Below are 19642 nucleotides of genomic sequence, written 5' to 3'. Positions count from 1 at the left end.
AGAGTCCAAGCCAGAGGAGAGGCAGAGGGAGAGGGAGAAGCAGACCGCTGAGCAGAGAGCCCAATGCGAGGCTCAATCCTGGGACCCTGGGATCATGACCTGAGCTGAAGGCACATGCTCAGCCGACTGAGCCACCCAGGCACCCTGGGGTCCTTATTCTTGATACTCAGCATTTCTCATAAAATCCCAAATCCTTCTCGGAGCTGGGGGCCTCAGGGAGCATCTTTACATCTTACTCATGTTCTTACATTACCAAACGTAATCCCAGCCCCTCCTCCCTTGCCTGAGCTGGCCTGATAGTGTTTGCACTCCCTGCACAGAGCCTGCCAAGGCGCCCATCTCTCTCTCTAGGAGCTTGTGGGAGCCCACTATGTGCCCGGGTCTGTGCAGAGAGCTGGAGGAGATGGGGGGGATGTACCCAGCACCCCAAGTCTCCTGGTCGTGGGTTTAGACCCTGACCCTGCTGCCTGATTCACTGAGTCAGAGCCACAATTTCCTCATTGTGAAATGTGGTCTGCAGCCCCAGCCTCACTGGGTTTGGGAGAGGCTCAGAGGAGTTATGGACAGCGATAGGGAGGGGCAGGGGGTGCTTCTGCTCCAGGAAGGAATGTTTCTCAGGCGGGCACCAGTCAGTGCCCTGGCGGAGCTCTTGGAGAACAAGCTGTTTGTACATGTCTTCGGGGGACAGGGGTTCGTTGATAATCCTCTCTCGGTTATAAGCAAGTCTGGGCAAACAGCAGGAGCCTAATACATGCTTGTGGAATAGCATATTAATCAGACAGGGCGCTTTTATTGAGCAGCACAGGAGCAGCTCACAGTCATAGTGCCTGGGTCCAAATTGGGCTCTACCCCCCTTGCCCTGGGCTCTTGCAGAGCAGCCCCCTCCCCTCCTGCATCTGGGGCTCAGCATCACCACCTATAGAATGACTCTTGCACTAACAGCCTCTGGTTCTGTGATGCCTGGTCCTCACGGCACCCCTGGTGAGGCCAGCAGGGCAGCTGTGACTGTCTGTGACCTGAGGACAATGACCCCACATTGCCTGCCAGGAAAGTTTAGTAACATAGGTAAGTGCCAGCTGCCTACGTGCAAATACCAGCTCCAACATTTACTCCCCATGTGACCCTGGACAGGTGACTCACTTCCCAAAGCCTTGATCACCTCATCTATAAAGTGGGTATAATAATAAATGGAATATTATAGATGAAGCCGTGAGGATTCAGTGATAATGAAAGTAGAGCACGGGGCACAGCACCCAGCAGGTGGCGTGTGGTCGGTGCCCATCCTAGCCTGGAACTTGCTATCTAAATGTTCAGGGTTGTTACCATCCCCTTTTACAGAGGAGGAAAGTAAGGCTCAGAGAGCGTAGGTGACTTGCTCCAGGCCACACAGCACGTAAGGCCCCATAACCCTATTCTGCAGTGGAGCATGGGTCGTGGGCCGGGTGGGGTCTGGGGGCTATCAGAGCTCTGCCCACCTCTGTCCCTATGTCCTCAGCAAATTCCGCGCCCAGAGGCTCTTGGTACCCTGGCTTCTTCTAGGAAACCAGCCTCGAGTTTCTTCCCTTGAAGGTGTTGCCATCTGTTTAGCAACATTTTAAAGACCTAAGAGTGGTCGCTGGCCTTTTTGTGCTGCCTGGGCGGCCGTGCAGCTTTAGGAGCCCCACAACCGTATCCCTGGCAACCCTAGCCCTGGGCTGCCCTCCCCCCACACCCTGCTGTCAGAACTGTCTGTGGGAGCTCCCTGGAGGCCTGGGAGGGTTGTGCATGCACACATGCGCTGGGTCAGCACAGAGCACCCCGGCTCGCTTGCATGCATACATGCATGCACACATGTGTGTGCATGTGCGCTGGCCCCATTAGGTGTGTGAGAGCATTTGCTGGGCCTGCTGGGAGTGTGTTTGTGTGTCTGGATGTGCACAAGTACACCCACTGACCCAGCATCCACTTGTGTGGCTGGAACATATCTGGACATATAAGCACATGTATACGTTTCAGGGGTGGGACATGTACATACTCTCATCCAAGCAGGTCACCCCACAGCCCACTACTCCCGGTATTTGTGTGTTCCTCCGTCTCTCTGACCTGCCTCAGCCTATGTGTGTGCAGTGGAGAGCACACTCATGCGTATGCTGGATCAGCTGGACCAGTGCGTGTAAAGGAATGTGGGTGCCACATCAAACAAGTGTGTGCATCTCTCCTTGCATGTGAGGGTCCCTGTCGGTGTCCCTGGCTGTGTGTGCTCCGGGTCAGATAGCTTTGTGTGCATTTGTGCACACCCACCCACGGGAGACCCAGCCAGAACACATATGTTCATGTGTACGTATATATGCTGTATCAAGCCAGGGGTACATGCTCTGGAAAATGGGTATTTGTGAGCACGTGTGTGTGTACATGCACTGGATCAACTAGCAGACCGTGCACATGTGTGCGTGTGTGTATGTGTATGTGTGTGGAATATACACACACACACACACACTCATTTCGGGGGCCAGGATGTCAGGGCCATTGATTTTCTGTCTCTTAGAAATTCCCTTTGAGGTCCTCTTCATGTCTCTTTCATGAACCAAAGTCAGCAATGTTCATAAAGCAAATAGGACCCGTTTTGTAGCGAGCCTGGCCTGCCCGCCTCCCCCGCCGCTCACGCAGACAACACGTACATGCAGAATGTGCTTGGCATTCACGGGAAAGCACGGGGACCCGGGGGGTGTTCGGTGAGAGCGCTGGGCTGGGGTCAGGGTCCTCGGGCTCCACGATTTTCCAATCGGCTGGCCTCGGCACTTCCCTTCACTTCCTGGAGCCTCGAGCTTCTTTCTGCAGAAGAGGGTGGAAAAGGCCTGATGACGGAGCCCCCGCCCAGGCCGGGGATTGTCATTCCTCTCACATCTGTCTCGGGTGTTATGTTTACGCAGCACTTTCTCCTTCTTCCTGGGAGAGAAGCAGTGTCTACACAATACCCCAAAGCCAGGCGGGTCCTGGACAGGCCAGTGGAGGAGCCGCGGCTCTTCTCTGAGAGGAGGAAGGGCACCCGTGAACTGTGCACCCCTACTGTGCACTGGCCCCCGTGCGCCAAGGACTTTGCTCATGTCACTTCTGTGTCCCTAATGTCACTGGCCGCTGCCCTCTGTGGCAGCTGGTGCTCTCCTCATCCCACAAAGGAGGAAACTGAGGCCAGAAAATCGTGAGGACTTGCCTGCACCCCACGGGGCGCAGCAGGTGGCAAGTCAGAATTGGGACCCAGGTCTGCCCACCTCCTGAGTCTTCCTGCCACATCCCAGGAAGACTTCCTAGAGTGGGCAGAAGGAAGAGGCCAGGCCTTGAAGGATGCCCAGACTCCCACGGAGTGGCAGGGGGGTGGCAGGATGGTACAGGAGCCCCGGACACTATTTGAATGTGGTGAGGAAGTGCCAGGCCGGAGGACATCACCAGGCCGGAGTCACGCTGCCAGGCCGGAGTCACACCGCCAGGCCAGGCCGGAGGAAGGCAAGCCCCGGGTCTGCGGCTCTCCCTGCCCCTTCCCCCTCCAGATGGGGTCCCCTCCCACCCCTCGAGCCCTAGTCTTTGTGGCCCAAGAAGAATGCCTCTCTTTATCTCCCCAATGCCCCTTCCCTTTGATTCCCTTCTCTCCAGCATTTCTGCTGACCTCTGCGTGTCGGGAATCCAATTAGAGGAGCGGACAGAGAGAGTGACAGCCGCGCCGAATCCCGCCTCGGCCCCTCCGAGCACGCCTGCTGGAGCTGCAGGCGCGCAGGGCCTGCTTGTCATGCCGGGCCCTGCGCCGGGCTTTGTGGGGATTAGCTGCCGGGGTGGGGGTGGGGGTGGGGGGTGCTCCGCAGATGGGACCAGAAGTGACGCTGGTGAATGTCACGTCCCAGTGGAGGGTGGAGGGAGGCAGGGGGCCGGCTGGCTGGGTGAGGAGTGGCCACCCTGACCTAGAGGGGCTGCTAGGGGAAGCGACGGTCCATGTTGGAGGGACAAGGCCCAAATCTCCACTGAAGTAGAGCTGGCCACCCAGCTTGGGTCTGCCTACCGTGGGGGACAAGAGTGTCCACCAGAGTGTCCACCTCGGAGGGGCTTTCGGGGCCGAAGTGATCGCAACGATGGGCCACCGTCTAAATACTTTACATATGATGGGGTGAAGGGGGAGCCCATGTAAAGGGGAGGGGCCAGCCAATGAGACATGATACCTAAAGAGACGGCCACCACAAGCCAGCCCTGGGCATGGCCACCAGGCAAAGACCAAGACCCTGCCCTTCTACACCTTCCACCACAAGTTGCCCTCCTGCTTTACCTAGGGATAATGAGGCCAGTCCGGGCAGAGCTGGAATCCCTAACCCCCATGTCACCCTGCCCCCACCCCAACCTCCTGATTGTGAGGAGAGTCCCTGTGACCCCTCCCCAGGCAGGCATGTGGTATCTGAGCAGGTGTATTTGAGGCCCTCTGGGAAAACAGCAGCCCCATCCCTGTCCCCAGGAGCACCAGACAGAGGATGGTCTCACCCTCTGCCCGTGACCAGCAAATGCTCCAGAGCCTCTGGAAGTGGCCAGAACCTCTAGTGTGCTGGGTCCAAACACAGGGGGATCCGACACGGCCTCTGCCTCCAGGAACTCTTAGTGGAGAGAGACCAGGAGAGATGAGACCCTGATGTCCAGAGGATGGAGCATGTGAAGGGGTTAGCCGAGGACTGTGAGAACCCACAAGGGGACCTAGAGGGCAAGGGACAAGACAGCAGTCAGCCTGGGAGCCCCCAGAGGGCTTCCGGGAGGAAGGGACACCTGGGCTAAGAGGACAAGCAGAAATGGCTTGAGGAAGTCCTGGCTGTTATGGGCCTGAGAGGCAGGGCAGGTGTGGGGCTTCCCAGGGTGGGGAACCTGCCCACCCCTGTCTCCATCCTCATTCCACAGCTGCCTGGGCTGGGCAGGGCTGACCCCCCCTCCCACCCCAACGCCCCAGTGGGGCTGCACAGCTGTAGCCGCCTCCCCACCCTGACCCACTTGGCAGTTTCTGGATGCTCGGCATCTTCAGTAAGAATCACCACAGGGTGGGACTGGAGAGCCAGGGGAGTCCCCAGGCGGCCCCTGGCCGGTGGTAGTAGTTAGGAGGCCACGGTGCCTGAGAGCACAGTATTAGAGGACCAACATTTGTCTAGCCAAGCGCCTTCCCCACCCCATCTCCTCATCTCACACCAACCCCACGGAGCAGGAATCACCACCCAGTTTTACACATGAGAAAGTGGACTCAGACAGGCAGGCGAAGGGACTTGCCTGGTCTCACAGAGCATGTTAATTCATGGAACCAACAGTTAAGCTCAGGACCCTGTGGACCTCTCCCACCCCTCCAGGCTATGGCAGTCGGTGCAGATTTGAGTTCACTGGGTATATGGTTTCCGTACTCTTGCCCCAGCGAGGTGGCTGTCACATGGTAGGTGCTCAGTAAGTGGTGGGTGGTTGGGTGGGTGGGTGGATGGATGGATAAAACATATCAATCAGTTGATCAATTCTCCCCTACCTGGTGCCTTTTTTTTAAAAAAAAAAATCATAAACTACGCCAACCCGCATCCTGCCAGTGAAGGCTGTATTAAATGAATTAATCTTTCAGCTCAGTTCTTGTGAATGCAAAATGAGAAGGGCACATGGACTCAGGAGAGCAAGAAAAGACACCCCAGTGTGCTTCCCACACCTGCCGCGGCCTGGGATGCACATGCACAAGCACAAGCACAAGCACACCCTGCAACACACACATGCAGCCACCCAGACCCACTCACACCCTGCCTCACAAGCTGGTGCCCCAGGCTAGGACAGCAGCTCCAGTGATGGCCTGCTGGGGACCTCATCCCACCCTGCCCCTCACCCCCAGCTCCGGAGTGGGCCTCTCTGGGCTCAGCCCCAGCCTGCTAGCCCTTCCCAGCATAGCGGCACACCCACCCCTCCTCATCCTCTGAACTTGACTCCTCCCCTTCCCGCCCTCCTTTTGTCCCTCCTTCCCTACTCTTCTGTGTTCTCCTGTCTTCTCCTCTCTTGGTGTCTGCCTTGATCCGCCCTCTGGCCTGGTCCTCTGTCTGCCCTTCCTGCTGTACCATCTGACTGCCCTCAGCCTCTCCATCTCGTCTCCTGTCTCCCTGCCTTGCCCCTTCCCTCCCCCATTTCTCTCCTCAGGCCCTAAGGGGATCACGTACCCCTGCCCAGACCCCAGGAACCTAGTGAGCTGTAGGCTGGAGAGTGTCCTCCACCCAGACCCTCGGGCATCACCTTCCCCTTCAGGAGGGGCGTGGTACACACATACTGGTGGGGGAGGAGGTCTGGCTGCCTCAGTCTCCCCACCTGCCAACTGGTGGAATCATCTGGCCAGGCTGGGCACGCTCCCTACTCACCAGTTTATTTGTTGTACATACTTACTGAGCTATGTGGGCCCCTGCCCAGCACAGGTGAGGCCCTGGAGGAAGCCAACAAGGAACCGGGGATTCACATAGCCCTGGTTCAGATTTCCTCCATGCCCTGAGCGGGAGCCCCACCTCCGAGTCTCAGCTTTCTTGTCTGCAAAATGGGGACAGGAGAGTCAGCCTGAAAGGGTCGTGCGGAGCGCAGATGAGCTAAAGCCGGCAGAGTGCTCCTTGTTTCTGCCTGACACACAGCAGGTGCTCCAGGGTGGCCATGGAAGATGAGAGAAATTCTGGGCTGTGTCCTCAGGGGCCTCACGGCCCAGTGGAAGGCAGATAACTGGGAGAATTCACCCCTTTGGGCTCTGGGGAGCTGGTGCAGCCCTTTGCCCCCCTTTGCCCCTGAGGTCAACACGGGAGAGCAGGGTGAGGGGCCGGACAGGGGTCAGGGGTCATAGGGAAGAGGCCAGCCTCAGTCCTGAGTGATGCTGAGGTGAAGGCCTCAGTGGGAGTCATTGCTGAGGACGCAGACTGGGGCCTGGCCAGCAGGGAGTTTGTCTGTCTGCTACCCTTCCCACCAAGGCTGGATTCCCACAGCTTTGGAACGGTATCCCCTGCAGGTATGGGATGAGTCACCTGCCCCTAGAATCCACATCATCCACCTGGCGTCTCCAGCAGGGGGCTGGCCTGTTCCTGAAGGGACTTCGGGAAATGGGTTCTGAAGGGCCAGAGTGGTGTCCGGCTTTGGCATGACCCCGTATGTGGTCCTTGAGCCACATCACCCTCGCTGAGCCTCAGTTTCCTCATCAGGACCTTCGACTTGATTAAACAAAGGGCTGTGGGGCTGGAGTGGGTTTTGGGTACACCCCCAGCCTCCAGCAGTGCCCCCTCCCGTGGGCGGATTCCAGACCTGCCCTCCCCCTGGGGCCCCACGTGGGCCCTCTCTTTCAGGAACTGACCTCCCCTCCTACTGCCTGAGGAGTCTGGCCCCTGGACACTGCACCCTCCGCCCCCTCCCTCCTCTTCCCTGCGACCACCCAGCCCAGCCAGCTGGGCCCGAGGCCATCAGAGGCTGCGAGGCACCTCCCCCGCTCCCACCCACCCTGGACCCAGGGAATCAGCAAGCCTTGGAGTGTGGGAGGAGGATGGAGACTGCGATTCTATCAGGTGGGAGGGGGGCGGGAGTGAGGGCGAGAATCCGGCAGGTGCGTGTGCATGCGTGTGCATGTGTGTGTGCGCGCGAGAGAGCTGGAGATCGCCAGTGCACGTGTGCCTGCTAGGGGGCCTGCAGATGTGTCTGAGGACCCGGGAAGGCAAGCCTGCAAGAGAGAGAAGACAAAAGAATGGAGTGAGCTGAAGAAGCCGCTGGGGTGGGAAGCTGAGCCCATTTGTATGCAGCAGGAGCAGGAGCAGGAGCCCCGCGAGGCGGGCTCTTCAGAGGAGTCTCAATTCCCAGGGCACTGGAGGGATCATTGAGACGTCTGCGTCTGCAGAGCCTCCCTCACACACCGACCTGCCCGCCCGCAATGGTACAGGTGGGGAAACTGAGGCTGGGAAGCCACATAGCTGGGACCGGAGTCCAGGTGGCCTCCTAGACCAGGGTTCTTCTCGTTACTTGACCACCCCTGGGGACTCCCAACTATGGAGTTGGATAAATGAAGGAAAGAACAATGACGGTGGAGGTTTGTGATGTGCACTGGTGGGACAGACATTGTAGGATACCTCGGTAATCCTCACGCAACCCATAGAGCATGTGCTGTTTTTTATCATCTTCCTTTTACATATGGGGAAACTGAGGCACAGGATGGTGAAGGGACTTGCTCAAGACCATACACCTCATAGGCGGCAGAGCCAGGGTTCAAGGCCAGGCCAGCCGGTGCCGGAGTCTGTGCTTGCCGCCACTGGACCATTTGGCCTCTTAGAAAGTGACATCCTTGAAGTGCGGGGACTGGCCCACCTCGGAGCCCCCAGTTCTGAGCAGCGGCCCGGCACATGGCAAGTGCTCAGCAGTGCTTGTGGATGAGCGAGCGAGCGAGCGAGCAGGGGCTTCGCCACGAGGACATCTTCCCAGGCCCTGGAGCCCAGCTCCCTCGTCCCGGCCCTACTGCGTGTGCTTGGCTCCCAGCCCCACCCCCACCGGGCAGGTGTCGGCTGTGCCCTCTGCGGGGCCAGGCCCCCTGGGGACAAAGCCGGGGGCGCGCCTGGGCAGCCCAGCCTCCGCGTAGGCTGAAGCCGCTAACAGGCTGGAAACCTCTTTTGTCAAAGCCTGCGCTGCCTCCAACCTCCTTTAATTAAAGACAATCAGTGCTTTCAGCCCCTCTGCACAGCTCAGCTCCCCTGTTTGCAAACACACAGCTGCGGGAGCTTTGTGGGGCCCCCCCCACCACCGCCCCTAGCCCCACTTCCCCAGAGACACACAGAGGTGCCTTTATTATCAGCACTCAGGCTGCAGCACCAAGAGACGGGCGCCTCACGCAAGGGAGGGATGGGAGCACTTTCTAGAGAGGCTGGGCAGTGGGAATTGCTGAGGACCCCGGAGTGGCCTGTCACCCGTGGGCCACAGGTCCTACTCTGTGACGGCCTGTGAGTGCCAGCTCCAGCTGGGCATCTCTGAGGGGCCTGCTGCTTTCCTTTCTCCCCCTCCATTTCCTTGGTCCTCTGGGCCCTGCTTCTTAGAATACGAGCTACCCATGTGTTTTCTTCCAGAACCTTGTGTACGATCTGGGCACTGAGGGCTGGCCTCAGTGGTGGCCCTGAGTGCCACTTTAAGAAGGAAGGAAAGGGAGACATGACTTCTTTTGAGCACCTGCTGTATGCTAGGACCCTGAGCCCGCACAGCATAATTCCGAGGTATCCCCTTTCTATAGGCAGAGATGCCGAGGCTCAGAATGGCTCGGTAATTCAGCCGAGCATGATAAGGGAGTAGCAGAACCTGCACGCAAGGCCAGGCCTCCTGACTGGAGTGTACCAGTTGGATTGAGGCATACTAGAGGCCCCACCTCTTAGGGTCAAGGGGTCATCATGTCCCACTCCCCACCTGCCTCAGCCCCCAGGGACAGAGTCTGCGCCATGTGCCAGGCAATCTCTGGTTTTTCTGGGTATTGAAGTGGGCACAGACATAGCTATACCCTCCAGGAGCTCCCGACCGAAGGGAAGATGCCCCAGTGAGACCTGTGCGTGGTGGCAGTGCCCTGCAGTAGCAGAGGGCTCCTCAGGATCCTCTAGCAGCACAGAGAGAAGAGTGACTGTTTGCAGGGAAAGGTGGGACTACTTGAGCTAATGCTCAGGGATGAATAGTTATTCTCAAAAAAAAGAGGACAATGGGCAAAAACATTCTGGGCAGAGAGCTGGGGCATAAAAGAAAAGCAAATTTCAAGAAAGGTGAGCCATCCAGGCAGGACTGGAGTCACTGTGCCCATTGTGGATGAGGGGACAGAGGCCCAGGCGGGCTGAGTGAGTGGGCTAAGGTCACACGGAAAACTAGTGCCAGAAGGGGGGCCTGTCCCCTGCCACCAGGCTCTATGGCACTTTCCACTGATCTAAATTGATGCATCCTTTTGAGACCAGCTAATGAGGGCCTTCTCCACCGGACTTTTGATTGCCAGTGGAAAACCATGTCTGTGTTTGCTCACCTTTGTGTGCCAGGGCCTCACCCAGTCCTGGCACCGAGCAGGAGCTCAGTAAATATCTGCTGAGTAAATGAAATGTTCCTAGTGCCAGCGTGGGATAGGCGCGTGGGCTTCCACTCTTCCTTTCAGGCGCAGGACAGACATCACAGATCCATTGTCGCATTCCTCCGCCCCACCCAGGGGGATGCAGGCGGACCCCTCGGATGGCACAAGTGGGGACGTGTGTGTGTGTGTGTGTGTGTGTGTGTGCGCGCGCGCGAGTGCGCCCGCAGAGTCAAGTCCAGGCCCACAGTCTGTGGATGAGAATTTCCAAGTAGGATGCTTCCCAATGGGGAGGAAGGGATGGTAATAATAGTACTAATAGCTTCACATTTACGGAGTGATTTCCACACGCAAGGCACCGTTCTAAAGCTCTTAATGTGTGTTTGATTCCCACAACACCGTCTGACGTGAGTCGTCTTCCTCGTCTTCCTCCTCATTTTACAGAGGGAGAGGCTGAGCCACAAAGTCAATACCTGATGCAAGAGCGCAGGTCCCTAATTTGCAGGGAGTCCCGCTCTGGACCGCTACACCACCCTGCCTTCCTCTATGGGCATGGGACCTCCCGGTCCCCAGTGCTGACCACCCTGAGCGCCGATGCACGTCCAGTGTCACTGCGAGCTCCCCGGCTTCCTCCCCTCCAAGCGGAGACCCGAGAAAGCTCAGTCAGAGCCGGCAGGGCCAGGCCGGGCCTGGGATCCATCTGCCTTTCGGCAGCTCCAGGCCCACTTCCTCCAGCCTGGACGGCTTCCCAGTGGTGTCTCTGCAGGCCCTTTCAAGTCCCCTGGCACCCCCAGCCCCACTTCCTGCGACTCCTGGCCCCAGGCTGACCCGCTTCACTCAATCTCCCGAGATGAGTTGCAGAAGCTGCGAGGTCTGTATGCAGAGACGGGAAAATTAACGAGCTGCTCCCCGACAATTGGCGGTTTCCAGGCACCAGCTGGCCTGGAGTATTTACTCGGCACCCTCAGAGCAAGACAATTAAATGGAGCTTAGGCTGGGGTGCAGAGATGTCTACAGATCAGACGAAAACCCTTCTAAGATGTTTTTCCAAGGGATCAGTGCCTGAGAACAAGTTTCCAGGGAACCGGGGTGTTTAGTCATTTTTACTAGTATATGATATATTAATACCTATAACCTATATTGTGTGTGTGTGTTTGTGTGTGTGTGTGTATACACACATCCATTCATTTAGCATTTTCTATGTGCTAGGCTCCTTACCCAGGTTACTTTGTGGAATCCTCTCCTTTTTTCTGCAAGGTAGACATAGTCATCCCCATTTTACGGATAAAAAAAGCAAGGCCCAGCATGATTAGGAGACATCTCCCAGGTTGCAGAGGGAAGCTGGAACTCGGCCCCAGGTCCATCTGATTCCAAGGCTCTGCTTCTTACCATGCAGTGGGTCTCCTTCCCAGTCTTTAAGCGTAGGTAGCCCTGTGTTAGGCACCCAGGATGACCACTGGCAAGATACGACCCAGTGTGTGCTGGGCACCTACTCCGACCAGGCCCAGGGAAGGATATGAATAGGAGACCCCTTCCCTGCCCCGGAAGATGCCGTCGTTGAGGTATATGTTGTACGATACACGAGCCCAGGAAGATCGGGGCAGTTTGAATAGGAGCCGAAGGCAGCCAGGGCCTCACTGAGGAAACAAACCATGGTGTTGACCGTGAAGGTTGAGTAGTAAGTAACCTGCCAGGGGAAGAGGTGCCAAAGGACATTAAGGGCGCAGAGTTCAGCACAAACACTCCAGGGTTCCGTGTGCCGGGGAAGTGGTGCCCAGTGTGGTCTGGGGTCTGGTGAGATAACTGGGGTGGGGAAGGCGGAGACAGATGGTCAAGGGCCTTGAAGGCTAAGCAGGTGGGACTGGGCACTAACCAAAGAGAAGAGAGACGCGGGCTGGGAGCAGGAGCCTGGCTGCTGCTGGCACATCCTACAGCACAAAGGGCCCACTGGCCTTTCTTCTGTTCCCCGGGCCTCGTGGTGGCCAGAGGAAGAACAAGCTGGTTGCTTGGCCATTGAGCCACTTCCTCCTTGCTGTCCTCCAGGAGCTACAAATCCATCTGTCCTCCCTCAGTCCCCAGATCAAGCCATTACTAGCTCACTCTGTGACCTGGCACAAGTCACCTCACTCTGGCCCATAGTCTCCCCCAAAGTCAAAGAAGGGAGTACACCAGAGGTCTCCAAAGGTGCTTACACCTCTGCATCCCAGAGCTGTCTGAAAAATGAGTGCAAAGCTCTGCCTTTGGGGAGTTGCCCGGTGGGTGGGGATGGGGGCAGGGAGTTTAAGGCCTTCGCCTGACAACTGCCCCCAGCTGAGCTATCAAGGCAGGAAGTTTGTCCTCCAACCTCTCTACCTTCCTGACCCACCCCATCTGGACCCCATCTCTTTCCTTGTCACCTAATCTCCCCTGAGGTGTCATTTAGCCCCTGTCATCCCACCCCAAGCCTGGAGAAGCTCAAACACAGGACTTTCAGATATGCTGACACACCAGAGAAGGGCCCGGCAGCCCAAGTCCTCCTCCCCACCCCACCCAGCCCACTGGCAGCCCCTGAGTGGCCTGTTATTAAAATGCCCTATTCCTTGTCTTCGGGGTGAGGTGACAAGGGCCTACTGGGGAGTCAGAAGAAACAGGGTCTGGCCTCAGCTTGATAGCTCACTGCTGTGTGACCCTGGGTGAGTTCCTTGTCCTCTCTGAGCCTCCATTTTCTCATCTGTACGATAACGGGGGTCGGATAGATGAGTGGTCCTTAAGCCCCAAGTGAATATGGGAATCTTCCAGGCCTCAGGTTCATCTCCGATGCTCTTGATCTGAGGAAGGGCCCGGCCATCAGAGCACTGCCGCCCTAGGAGATCCCCGAGGGCCCAGTCCAGTTCCAATACTTGTGAACTCTGCTTCTCCATCTAACCCAGATTTGACCCCTCGCACCGTGATGACCAGGACCACAGAGCAGGTCAGCGATCGCCCCACCACACTCAGGATATCCAGGCCAGAATGTCATCTTTTCCCTCAGTTTCCCCTCTCAATATGGCTGGTCACCCAGCCAGTCTGTCCTCAGGAGTGGCCTGGCCAAGATAAGGAGCTACAAATAACCCCACCAGGGCACTGGGAGAGAGGGAGGGCAAAAACCAGGTACCCCAGGCCAAGGGGATGAGCCTGCAGCGTCGGGCCCGGTTTAGCTCTGTGGCTCTGGGCCGATCAGCTCCCATCTGCACACCCCTGACCATTCATTGTAAAATGCAGACGTGGCACCTACCTGCCTGGGTATTGGTATTGGGAGGAGCAAGAAATAACAGCAAAGTTAGGCACCACCAGCCCATGCCGCCTGGCCCCAGATGCCCTGCCTGGCAGAGGGGGGCAAACAGCCATGCAGGAAGCAGGGGAACTGCAGCCCTGCTGAGGGAGGTGTCCCTAGGGGATCGTTCTGAGGCCTTTCTGGGGACTCTCTGCAGGTCTTCCAGTCAGAGCAGTGATGGCAGTGAAATCATAGAACACATTTTGAAAGAAAATTAATAAGGGACAGAAGGAAGCGGAAATTGTGAGGCCTTGGAAACTGGAGCAGGGGAGAAGGGATGCGGGGTTGGCACCCAGAGGTGCCAAACCCACCCACCTATGTTGGTGGGGAGGGGGGACAGTAGGAAGGCCTTTCAGGCAGAATGAGAGGAGTTGGGAGTGGGTGCCTTGGAGAGTGAGGTGCTCCTAAGCTGATGAAGACAGGAGGGGACTTCAGGGCCAGCCAGTGGGGGAGAGGGATGTGGCGCAGAGGTGAGGAGGGGCTTCCCGATCACTGGATCCTGGCCTCAGCCTCTCTGAGCCTCGGTGTCCTTGTCTATAAAATGGGCATGAGGATTAAAGGGGGACTGGGAACAAGTCTGGTGTCACCGGGGCTCCATGAAGAGTAGCCAGTATTGGTCTTCATGGTGGGTGGCAGCGGTGCTACTGCTAACCCCGTCTGGAGCCTTGCAAGCACCCTGCACCCAGCAGGGGTTTGATGAGTGTTGGTGGATGGCCAGATGGTTGCAGGGTGGACTGAGGGGCGGCCGGACCGATGGACAGAAGAGATGAATGAATGACTGCAGCCCTGCTTACTGGGCACAGGAGCTTAAATCTGCGTTGTGTGTTTCTCTTCTTTCACCCACCACCCCCCAGCCAGCTGCCGACAGCCACGACCCTTTGCGATGACTATTTGTGAATAATTAGAATTAGGCATATTATGTATTTATGTTTTGGTTTGATATAATAAGTCACTGTAGTTCTTTAATGAAAGTCTATCACCTCCCTGTTATAAGACACGTCCATGCCCATCAACTCCACCCTCACAACAACCTGTCAGGCAGGTCCTCTTCTCCTCCTGTTTTCCAGGAGAGAGATCCAGGCTCAGAGAGGTTCAGTAACTTGTCAAAGGTCACACAGCTCACAAGCGGCAGGGTCAGGATTCAAACTTTGGGACTTTTGTGTTCACGGTGTACTGTCTAGATCATTCTGGGTGGGACATTCCAGGCAATTTGGAGCCTGCCATGAAGAAATAAAGGAGAGAAAGGGAGCCACCGAGGGCAGGATCAAGGAAAAGGGGAGGTTGGGTGAGAGGTCACAGGTCAGAGGCTGAGGGTGGGGGCAGCTCAATGCCTGTTCCAGAGTGTGGTCTGTCTCTGTGGAGGCCACGGGGGCCTGTGTCGCAGGAGGTGGACCTCAAGCCTGGCATTTGAGGGCGCGTTGGTGGAAGGATGAGGAGTGGTGGCAGAGCCAGCAGCAGACACCGCAGGCCTCAGGAGGCCGGCAGGCATCCCAGATTTTCCTGGATGAAGTGCGTGGGTGCCAACATCACTGTCCACCGGCCACATGACCACCGCGGGTGACTTCACCTCTCAGAAGCTTGGCTTCTTTCTCTGCGAAGCGGAAGCTACAGTAGAAGTCGGAGAGCTCAGCATCCAGAGCCCTTCACACAGAAGCACCCAGGGCACCGGGCTGTGTCCCGGTCAGGTACCAGTATTCGATTCTGGCCACCGTCACCTCCACCTTCCACCCTGCAGGATGCCCCCTGCCCGCCCCCACCCCCAGGCCCCAGCCCTAGATCTGAGCCTCACAAACAACGGTCACCATGCTGATTCATTTGCTCTTAGACATTTACTGAAGACCTGTCGAGTGCCACCGTCGAGCCGGGCTCGGGGAGGGGAGGGCCCCGCTGTCAGTCACTCGGGCCTGTCTGGGAGACGAGCGAACAGACTATTGCGGTTCGGTGCGCCGAGTGCTGACGCGGGTGGACGTGCAGGGTGCCGGAGCAGGAGGAGGGCCCGCCGACACTGCCAGGAGGAGGGGGCCCTACGCACCTGCGCTCGGGTGATACCGAAAAGGAAGAGGAGGCGGAGGGAAGCCAGCACCGACCCTATCCCGCCCATCTGCATCAGTCTAGCCTCCTGCCCATTTTCCAGATGAGGACGCCAAGGCTCCGAGGGGGAGGCGCTCGCTCAGAGTCCCACAGACAGGCAGCTGACTCCAGCTGACGGCATGTACCTCCGAAGCTCCCCACATGGGGTGGGTGGGCCTGAGGCCGGAGCGCCAAGCCTGGCACACCAGCAGCTGCGTCGTCGCCAAGGCCGCCGAGGCCACTGGCCAGCCGGGGTTTACAAGGCACTAGGGCTGGCCCGAGATGTTTGCCTCACAAACGCACGACGGCTCATCTGGGGTAAGTTTGCGTCTTTATGAGCCTTCTTCAAAAGCCCAGCTCGGCTCGGCGCCCGTCACCATGGAGACGGCTCTGGGTGGCTGGAACCGGCCGCCCTCTGTGGCCACGCGGAAAGGCTGCCAGGTGCTGGGGTCGGCGCCACGCCGGGTGGGGCACCCGCACAGGCCTTTCCTGAGACGCACTTGTTGAGGGCCGGGGGTGGGGGTGTGCATCCAGCTCCCACGGAAAGCGGAAAGGTCGAGCCCACCCCGCTGGCTGCAGAGCCCCGTGGGCTGGGGCGCCCCTCGCGGGCCCGCGGGCCTGCTCCGCCCGGAGAAGCGGTGCCTTCTCCCCGGCCCACTGCCCTGCACTCTGGACAGGCTGAAGCCGTGGGGGTGGGGACCGGGTGTGGATCCCAGAGATGGGCCGCACATCTGTACACCCTGAAACTCTCACACAGCCACCCCGTTCTGTGCGCGGGGGAAGCCAAGGCCCAGAGAGAAGTGATTTGATTGAGGTCCCCCAGCAAGGCAGAGGCTGGAGGAAGCGTCGTCGCCTCCTCCTCGGAGCCCAGCGCTCGTTCTGGGCCACCATGAAGCTGCTCAGTCAGGCCTGAGATGAGGCTGGGCCCCGCTGCAGGCCACGGCCAGGGTGCAGCCAGCCCCCATTTGGAGGAGGGCTTGCTTGCTGGCTGGGAAGACGGCCTGAGTCCTGCCTTGGCCCCGGGCCCTTCTTGGCTCTCAATTTTGGTCCGAGTCTCCGGGGCTGCTCAAAGATTCCAAAGGCATTTGAACATTTTGGAAGCAATTTGTCAGTCGTGGAAGCTGTTTGGAGGCTCCAAAAACTATTTAAAGTTTCCAGAATCTGTTGTGTTTACAAAGGCTGTTGTTCATGGTTTCTAGAGTGGTTTGAGGTCCTGGGCGGAGGTCCCCGAGGCAGTGCGGGGGTCTGGGGCTGGAAGCATGCTGGGAGCCCTGGTTGGCACTGGAGGTGGGGCTCCCGGCAGCACGAGCCCCCAGCCTTCTCTCCCAAGACCCAGCCTGTGAAGCCACTGAGTCCACTGGAGCATCTGCCGTTCTGAGGAGCAGAAGGAGCGTGGGTGTTGGCAGCAGGGGGACAGAGTTTAGAATCCAGCTTTGCCGCTCACAGGCTGTGTGACCTGGGGCCGATTGCTTAACCTCTCTGCCCCCTCCCCCTTTCTCCCACTCATTCTATTCTGCAGGCCCAACTCTCCCCCTCCCATCTCATCTCAGGCATATGTGGGATTAGTCAGAGAACAGCCTCCTCCAGGGCTGGTACGCACTTGCCTCTGGCTGTGATTTGCAGGCTGGAAGCCTGACCTGCAGTGACTGGACTCCCAGCCCTCCTCAAGCCAGACCTTCCTGACCCCGAGGTCCAGCCCTTCAGTGTCCTGTCATGGGGGAGGGGCTGCAAGCTGGGCTGAAGGCCTTGGTTGACCAGAACGCTCACACCTGCCCACATCCCCATGCAAGGCTCTCTCTGGTCTTGCTTTTCGGCCTCTCCATACCGCACTGTCATCCCTGGTGTTGCTCCTTCCAGGGGCCTAAGGACCCCATTACCACCCATCTATACCTAATGTCTCAGATTCACCTTCACTTCCCTCCAGGCCTTTGCTCATGCCATTCCCTCGACCCAGAATGCCTGTTTCCACCCTGACACATGTTGCACACGTATGCATGCACACACACACACACACATGCACGCATGCACACACACCCTATGGCTCTCCTGGATCCCCTCAGCTCTTTCTGTGCTGCCTCCACTGCCCCCGCTGCTCTGTCATGTCATGAGCAGAGTGGTGCGGTCCACCATCTGGGTCCATCACCTCCTCAGCTAAATTGTTACTGCCTGCTGACTCCCCACTGCACCATGTGGGGTAGGCTTGGGAGTGGAGTCAGACAGACCCCAGGCCTAACTAGGCGTCTTACCTGCAGCGTGACCTTGGGCAGGCTAGCGGCTGAGCCCTCCTGAGCCTCTGTGTCCCCTTCTATAAAGGGGAAATGATAAGTCGTGCTCTGTTCAACTCTCAGGGTTGTTGTGAGGGTCAAATGAGGTGATGGACAGGGATAAGGTTTATAAACTCAGAAGTGACCAGGCCAGGGGTGGCTGAGTGCTTCGCCCAAGGTCATCCCGGGGAGCTGGGCGCCAAGCCAGGTCCACAGTCCACAGCTCCTACAAGGACATGGATGAGGGTTTCCACCCCCTGAGGCCCTGGACCATCCTCAGGGCCCCTCTGAGAAGTTTTACTTCCTCCAACTCCCTGACCCACTTGCGGAGCTGCAAGTAGACAGGCTGGCTCCCAGCTGGGACGATCCGCCAGTGCTGACTGATGTGCTAAATGCATCGTGCCTTCCTGGGAGACAGGAAGATCGATACCTCGGAGGGCGGGCAGCCTCGTTCGATGCCACAGCCATCCCCCAAGGGTGAGAATGGGCCAGGAATAAACAGAGCCAGGCCTGCTCCCTCCATGGGGTCGGCCCAGGCCAGACCAGAATGATATGGATTTGACGTGACCACCTGTGGCATCATCATCACCGTACCCAGGCAGCATTACCATGCCACCCAGTGTGCCCAGTTTGTTTGTTTTTAGCATGTGCTACCTCACTGGATCCTCACAGCCACCCTCTGAGGCAGGTACTGCTATCAAACCTATTTTATAGATACGACGTGACACAGAAGGTGTAGTGACTTATCCAGGGTCACACAGCTTAGGCGGTATCCTAGTCAGGACCAGAACCCACACCTGCTGGGCTCAAAGCCCGTGCTGCTGCGAAGACACTCTGCATTTTTAGTCATACAGAGCGCTCTGTGGCCACGCACACACCCAGCAGGCCCCTACTAGCTCAGAATGCCCATTTGGGGCCCCATGTCCAGCCTTGTCTGTACTCTGGGCACTGGGGCATAGGCTCCAGAGCTACATTTTCTGGGCTTAGAATGTGCTTTGGCCAGGTTCTCCTTGGCAGGTTGAGGGAGGCACCTACCCAGCAGGTGCTCATCCTCAGCCTCATTCTGCCAGAGCTCACAGCAGGCAGGTTAAAGGTAGGCCTGGCCCCCAAGGTCACTCTGGACATGAGACACCCTGTGGCTGGCATGAATTCTCTGGGGCCTAAACCTTTCAACCACAGTGAGCTCAGCCTCACTGCCCCTCTGCCGCAGGATGGCATCCCCGGAGCCAAGGATGGGCCAACTTGAGGTTTTGCAGCCCCACACCTCACAAGTGAAGCAGGAGAAACCACAGCCCTGAGCTTCTTGGGATTAGGCTGGAGTGGGGACAGATAGTCCGGGCATGAGATGTGGCGCTGCTGAGAGGGAAGGGCCCGGCCCTGTCTTCTCCCTAAGTGGCAGGAAACGTTGTAGGCTTTGGGGTTAAACCCGCCTGGGCGCGCCCTGGCTGTGTGGCCTTGGATTAGACACTTAACCTCTCTGAGGCTCTATCACCTCCCTTTCACTTTTCCCCAGACCATGTGGTTCCTCCTCATTCTGAGTCACTGTGCCCATCCCTTGTCTCCCTCAGTGTGCCCAGTGCGCCCAGCCAGCCCCCCACCTCTCAGCCTCCTCCAGCGCTCCCTCCCCACGTGCCTGCTATGCGGTCAGGTGCCAAGTCCTGTCCACTTTCCCTCCTGAATATCAGCTTAGCTGCCTCCCCACCAGGCCCCTCTTTGTCCCTGCTCTGGTCCAGACCTGGTTGTCTTTCCCCCGGATTTGTGCAGCAGCCTTCTAACTGCTTCCTGCCCCCCCTCACCTCCCCTCTGGCAGTTCCAGAACCATCTTCCTAAAATGGAAAGCTGGTCGTGTCTACCTAACACATCCTGATTGCACACAGAGGAAAGCTCACACTCCTTTCCATGCCACAGGGAAGGCCTGTCACCATCTGGTCCCAGCCCCCTCTCACCCACCTCTTCCCTTGGCGCCCCTCT

At 58.0% G+C, this 19642-nt stretch overlaps 1 protein-coding gene and 1 long non-coding RNA gene across 4 annotated transcripts in view; one reads left to right on the top strand and one right to left on the bottom strand.

Annotated features, from left to right (window-relative positions):
• The window catches only part of EPHB2 (EPH receptor B2), a 184861-nt gene that overhangs the window by 77384 nt on the left and 87835 nt on the right, over nucleotides 1-19642 (top strand). The gene's annotated exons all lie outside the window — the stretch shown is intronic.
• LOC144314730 (uncharacterized) lies at nucleotides 15148-17799 on the bottom strand. The gene is made up of 2 exons (XR_013380585.1): nucleotides 17654-17799; nucleotides 15148-16781 (listed from the first exon to the last, which is right to left on the bottom strand). It is a non-coding gene; the product is annotated as an uncharacterized LOC144314730 (long non-coding RNA).

The sequence above is a fragment of the Canis aureus genome, chromosome 5, assembly GCF_053574225.1.
Source record: "Canis aureus isolate CA01 chromosome 5, VMU_Caureus_v.1.0, whole genome shotgun sequence".
Lineage (NCBI taxonomy): Eukaryota > Metazoa > Chordata > Mammalia > Carnivora > Canidae > Canis > Canis aureus.
The sequence above is the reverse complement of the archived record's forward strand: the minus strand, read 5'-3'. Positions and strand labels throughout refer to the sequence as shown.